We start from the raw sequence: 7115 nt of genomic DNA on the forward strand, positions 1-7115 counted from the left end.
CAGAGCCTAATGACGCCTACGACTCGCAAGGCTCAAACATCAAGCAACGGCTATGGTTAAGGAATGATACATATAGGATTATTAGGGTAAAAAAGTGGAATAGGACACGTGACTCGATAAAGAATCGCAACATAAGGATAGCAGTGCGAGGAAGAGAGTAAAATAGGTGAAGAGAGAGGGCTCGCCTGTGAAAAGCTGCAGAAGAACTTGTCGGAGTACTCGTCGTATCTCACATCAACACTTCGTGATCCTATCCGAGAAGAAGCAAATGCTGGACAAACAACGGGTGCAAGTCTTACTACTACGGAATAAGAACCGGCATGATGAAGATGATATGCATGACATGGTATCGATGATGCAATGCATTTATCCAATTTAAGCGGAGTCGGAACCCCGGACAATCAAATTAGGGTTGGAGTTGCATTATCTACCGGCAAAGTTAAGTGGTTGTTAGCATGGCATAGCATGGCAAGGATGCGCTACTTCAAATTTAAGCGGAGCGGGGAAAACCTTAGTCGGTGTCCGAAATACTCCGCATATTATGTGAGGTGAGATGCACAAACTATCAACGCGCGACATGATGCGAGATGCAAACAAACATATGAATGGCATATTCATGTTCCTTATGTTTTTCTGATCAAAATTGATATAGAACACTTTTAGTTTGGAGTTACAGATTAAAAGTTATTCACATATTAGTTTTTATCATTTTAAAATAGAAAAACAGATTTATTTTTATTAGAAAAGGACCCAGAAACAATTTATGGAAAGGGGGAAGGACCCCGGGTTTATTAACAGAAGATACAGGGGCTTATCTTTAAAAGAACAGAGGGAGGGGCTGCGGGTTCAGGAACCAAAATGTCCAGGGGCCTCTTTGCAAGAAGACGAGATCTGGATCTGAGGAGCTTTTCTCACCGGGTTGGTAGCAAGCCGCGGTTGCTGACGAGCGGGGCCCGCGGACACGTGGCGGTTGACGTGGCCAACCTTGACTGCAACGCACTGAAGGTGTTCGGCACGGGGAGGTGCCGCTCACGGCGAGGGAGGCGGTGGTCACCGTGGCAAGTCGGAGACGACGCGGACGTTCCCGGACGCCCTAGCAGGCGCGCGAGGGTGCAGCAGGTGTGCCTCGTCGGCGCGGACCAAGAGGGAGACGGCGCCGGGCACAGGGGTCGACGGAGGCTCGCCGGCGACGGTGTTCTGCGGAGAACGCGGCCGGCACCACGGTGAGGAGGCAGAAACGGAAACGAAAGAGAGGGGAAGGATGTCTGGGAGGAGCGCGCGAGTACCAGGAAGGTGTTGGTGAGCTCGGTGTGGCCGGGGGCGGACGGACGGCGACGAAATCGACGAAGAGAGCCGCCGGGGTCGGCGAAGAAAACGTGGAGGTGGCGGTGATTTGAGGGCTCCCCCTTCGATTCCTTGCACCAGATGAAGGAGGGTGACGAGGCGGTTCTGGTGATGCCCTCAGAACAACGAGGGGCGGCCGGAATCGATGGGACGGCGGCGAGGAAGAGTTGTACTGAGGGGTTTCTCCCCTTCTCGGTTACTTGGCGTGGAGGAGGGGAAAGGAGAAGAAAAGGGGAGCAGGTGGGAGAGGATGAGGACGAGAGCTGGTGGCGTGGTCCAGAAGGAGATAAAGCAGAGGAGGGGAGGCTTCATATGGGGGAGGATGGTGCGGTGCTGTGGTGGAGGACCACGGTCACGCTTCTCTCGTGAGAGAGGAAGACGACAACGCGGAGGGGAGCGTCTCCGCTCGAACCGGTACGGGCCTGGTGGAGGGTAAGGTGGGTTGGGCCGGATCGGGCCAGAGGAAGAAGAGAGCTGGGCTGCCAGGAGGAAAGGGACAGACGGGCCAGAGAGGGGTGGCCTGGTTAGGAGGGGAGGGTTTTGTTTTTCTTTAATTTTGAAAATCCATTTGAATATAAATTCAATTCTATTTTGAATATCGAGGAAAGAGAGGAGATTCAGAAACTAGTTTAAAAAATATTTAATTTATTTGTAACCAAAACAAAACACATTATATTTCCAAACCTTAATTGTTTTGAAAATGCTTAATTATAAAATAGGGAGTAAGAGAGGGGTTAGGGTTTATTAGATGGAAAGGAGAGAGAAGGGTTTATTAAAACCATATGACAGGGAAAGATGGATACCAGGGTTTATAAAACAATTTTAGTTTGGCAAAACATGGATGATATGATGCATGATGCCATGATGATGCAAAAAAAAAAGAACAAACAAAATCTAATAGGGGTGCTACCCGGGGCCGTTACAATCGACACCACTAACAAGGAACCTCGCCCCGAGGTTCCACGTCAACCTAAGGGGGAGAGAGGTGAACTACCGGATCTTCTGGCGCATCGTTGCTCTTCACCCGACCTGGACGTGGGACCTTCTTATGGCAAAGTGTTGATCTTCTCGACACCACTAACAAGAGTATTGCTCCATGCTGATCGGGCGACACCACTAACAAGAAGTCGTTGTTCCGCTGTTGATGATGTGCTTCTGTCGAGAGTCTCGATTGCAGATGATCAGGTGCCGTACACGAAGATGGAAGGAGTAAGAATCACATTGATCCACCCATTCAAGTAACAAGAGCGAATAATAAGAGTAGTCGGTATGGTCGCGACTCCATCCCGCACTCAAAGTATTACTCTGTACATGAATAAGAGAATCGTGCAACCAACTCCAGGAATACAGATTGACGATCTTGGTAAACATCGACATAGAAGGTTCATGAAGTCAAAAACACAAGGGATAGGGGAAGGATCACATAAACCGAGATGGCGTCAACAGAGAAGACAAAGGTTAGCCGCCGGTGATGTTCTTCTGTCAGAAATCTTCAGAGATCGGTCCTAATAGGTGAAGGCATAGATCGTCCAACCCACGTCAGAACCTAAGACTCGGAGAAGCAGATAAGAGAGAAAAATCAAAACTCGCAAAGGTAAGAGGAGAAAGAATATAGATAAGGAGAAAAACAGAGCTAATCAGATCTATCCAACGAATTTTAGAAAATAGGTTTTGACACTAGACACAACAGCGTCCGTTGGCAAGGTTATCCTACAGGCCGGACTAGTGGGGTACCGTCAACCTGAGCTCTGATACCAACTTGTGACGCCCCGGAACCGGTATCCTGAGGATTCCAGCGATCCCGCCGAAATCCGCACGATATCGATTCAGAGACGCCCTCCGACACGACGTGAGCGACGAATCACACACGTGATGCCAGAGGAATTAACACGAGCGGTAACATTACAACAGGATTACAATAGAGCCCACAAGATACATATATTACAACAACGACTCCAACGAGTCAAGATACAAATATACAATACAAAGATCCAAATCATACAGAAGATCAAATACGTCCGAGTACGGACAAGATACAAATTGGACTAAGAGTCCCGAAGATAACCAGTGGCGTCCATAACCCTGCCCAGGCCAAGCCGGAAGGGTAACCTTACTAACGTCGTCATCTTGTACCTGTCAAAGTCGGGCCATCGGTTGCCGACATAAGGGAGGAAGCAAAAGAGAAAGGGAAAAGGCGAGAGTAAGTACCAAGGAACAAACTCCGGCACGTACTTAGCGAGACTAGAAATGGCTATGCTCGCCGAGCGAGTATAAATATATATCGCCTGGGGCTATATGGTAGGTTTAGCGGCAGCAAAACTATAACCAATAGAGACACGCTACAACATCCGTCTACTCGGAGAAGATAAGAGAGCGCATAAGGTAACGAGATAAAATACTACACAAACATAACCCGGCCGATTACACATATCCCCTCCAACAATTGCGAAGAGGCAATGTAAAAGGCACTCAACGGTGGACAAGTTTTATTAGGTAGCCGTTATAGTAATGCTATATTACTACGCAAGTTATTAGCAGATTATTGACAACAAGTATAAAGTGTAAGTTGTTCTATGATCAAGCTATACAATTCCAAGTCGTCCATAACCGCGGACACGGCTTATCGATAAGATGTACACCCTGCAGGGGTTGCCCAAATGTAACCATACGCATGCTCGACCCACTTACGACAGGTGGATGTCTCACAACAAGACCGTTCCCAGTTCAACAAGAAAGTCTAGGGGGCCACCCGACTAAGCTACCCGTAACGAAGTCCGGCCGTACTCCGAAGCGGACTCGGGGTTTGCGACGGCGGCTAGGCGTGCGAACCACACGCTTTCGCTAAACGTCCCGCGGGTACGAGTACGGAATATAAACACCCGAAGGCAACGGGAAGTAAACACCCGAAGGCAACGAGTAAGTAAAGCATGGCATACATGGCATAGGCAAATAAAACCAAGGTTGTGGCCCCCTTTTCAAGCCGACTTGAGAAAAGGTAATGGGTGAGGGGGGTCCCAATAATCGTCCCCACGTACGGGTAGAGCGCTCAATCTCGGAACGGATAACAAGAACTCGGGTCCTAGGGGACATTAGCGAGTCAAAGTTCCGATGCTTTCGCAAAGGGGCTCACGAGATGCCTCTGCTTACAATTTTAGTTGTTAACAAATAAGTAAAGCATGTGTATCTCCAACAACTGATATAGCATGTGATAATCTCCCAACAACCCAACATACCCCGATAACAGATCGAGATAAACAACAGAGCCTAAACACGCCTACGACTCGCAAGGCTCAAACATCAAGCAACGGCTATGGTTAAGGAATGATACATATAGGATTATTAGGGTAAACAAGTGGAATAGGACACGTGACTCGATAAAGAATCGCAACATAAGGATAGCAGTGCGAGGAAGAGAGTAAAATAGGTGAAGAGAGAGGGCTCGCCTGTGAAAAGCTGCAGAAGAACTTGTCGGAGTACTCGTCGTATCTCACATCAACACTTCGTGATCCTATCCGAGAAGAAGCAAATGCTGGACAAACAACGGGTGCAAGTCTTACTACTACGGAAGAAGAACCGGCATGATGAAGATGATATGCATGACATGGTATCGATGATGCAATGCATTTATCCAATTTAAGCGGAGTCGGAACCCCGGACAATCAAATTAGGGTTGGAGTTGCATTATCTACCGGCAAAGTTAAGTGGTTGTTAGCATGGCATAGCATGGCAAGGATGCGCTACTTCAAATTTAAGCGGAGCGGGGAAAACCTTAGTCGGTGTCCGAAATACTCCGCATATTATGTGAGGTGAGATGCACAAACTATCAACGCGCGACATGATGCGAGATGCAAACAAACATATGAATGGCATATTCATGTTCCTTATGTTTTTCTGATCAAAATTGATATAGAACACTTTTAGTTTGGAGTTACAGATTAAAAGTTATTCACATATTAGTTTTTATCATTTTAAAATAGAAAAACAGATTTATTTTTATTAGAAAAGGACCCAGAAACAATTTATGGAAAGGGGGGAGGACCCCGGGTTTATTAACAGAAGATACAGGGGCTTATCTTTAAAAGAACGAGAGGGAGGGGCTGCGGGTTCGGGAACCAAAATGGCCGGGGGCCTCTTTGCAAGAAGACGAGATGCGGATCCGAGGAGCTTTTCTCACCGGGTTGGTAGCAAGCCGCGGTTCTGTCGACGAGCGGGGCCCGCGGACACGTGGCGGTTGACGTGGCCAACCTTGAGCGCAGCGCACCGAAGGTGTTCGGCACGGGGAGGTGCCGCTCACGGCGAGGAGGCGGTGGTCACCGTGGCAAGTCGGAGACGACGCGGACGTTCCGGACGCCCTAGCGAGCGCGCGAGGGTGCAGCAGGTGTGCCTCGTCGGCGCGGACCAAGAGGGAGACGGCGCCGGGCACAGGGGTCGACGGAGGCTCGCCGGCGACGGTGTTCTGCGGAGAACGCGGCCGGCACCACGGTGAGGAGGCAGAAACGAAAACGAAAGAGAGGGGAAGGATGTCTGGGAGGAGCGCGCGAGTACCAGGAAGGTGTTGGTGAGCTCGGTGTGGCCGGGGGCAGACGGACGGCGACGAAATCGACGAAGAGAGCCGCCGGGGTCGGGGAAGAAAACGTGGAGGTGGCGGTGATTTGAGGGCTCCCCCTTCGATTCCTTGCACCAGATGAAGGAGGGTGACGAGGCGGTTCTGGTGATGCCCTCAGAACAACGAGGGGCGGCCGGAATCGATGGGACGGCGGCGAGGAAGAGTTGTACTGAGGGGTTTCTCCCCTTCTCGGTTACTTGGCGTGGAGGAGGGGAAAGGAGAAGAAAAGGGGAGCAGGTGGGAGAGGATGAGGACGAGAGCTGGTGGCGTGGTCCAGAGAGATAAAGCAGAGGAGGGGTGGGTTCACATGGGGGAGGATGGTGCGGTGCTTGTGGTGGAGGACCACGGTCACGCTTCTCTCGTGAGAGAGGAAGACGACAACGCGGAGGGAGCGTCTCCACTCGAAGAGGTATGGGCCTGGTGGAGGGTAAGGTGGGTTGGGCCGGATCGGGGCAGAGGAAGAGGAGAGCTGGGCTGCCAGGAAGAAAGGGACAGACGGGCCAGAGAGGGGTGGCCTGGTTAGGAGGGGAGGGTTTTGTTTTTCTTTAATTTTGAAAATCCATTTGAATATAAATTCAATTCTATTTTGAATATTGAGGAAAGAGAGGAGATTCAGAAACTAGTTTACAAAATATTTAATTTATTTGTAACCAAAACAAAACACATTATATTTCCAAATCTTAATTGTTTTGAAAATGCTTAATTATAAAATAGGGAGTAAGAGAGGGGTTAGGGTTTATTAGATGGAAAGGAGAGAGAAGGGTTTATTAAAACCATATGACAGGGAAAGATGGATACCAGGGTTTATAAAACAATTTTAGTTTGGCAAAACATGGATGATATGATGCATGATGCCATGATGATGCAAAAAAAAATAAAAAGAACAAACAAAATCTAATAGGGGTGCTACCCGGGGCCGTTACACAACCTCACTGTTTCGTTGGGGCAAAGTACTTTGGTTGTGTTGTGCAGGTTCCACGTTGGCGCCGGAATCCCTGGTGTTGCGCCGCATTACATTTCGCCGCCATCAACCTTCAACGTGCTTCTTGGCTCCTCCTGGTTCGATAAACCTTGGTTTCTTTATGAGGGAAAACTTGCTGCTGTGCGCATCATACCTTCCTCTTGGGGTTCCCAACGAACGTGTGAGTTACACGCCATCGGGGTG

This window comes from Lolium rigidum, chromosome 5, assembly GCF_022539505.1.
Source record: "Lolium rigidum isolate FL_2022 chromosome 5, APGP_CSIRO_Lrig_0.1, whole genome shotgun sequence".
Taxonomy (NCBI): Eukaryota; Viridiplantae; Streptophyta; class Magnoliopsida; order Poales; family Poaceae; genus Lolium; species Lolium rigidum.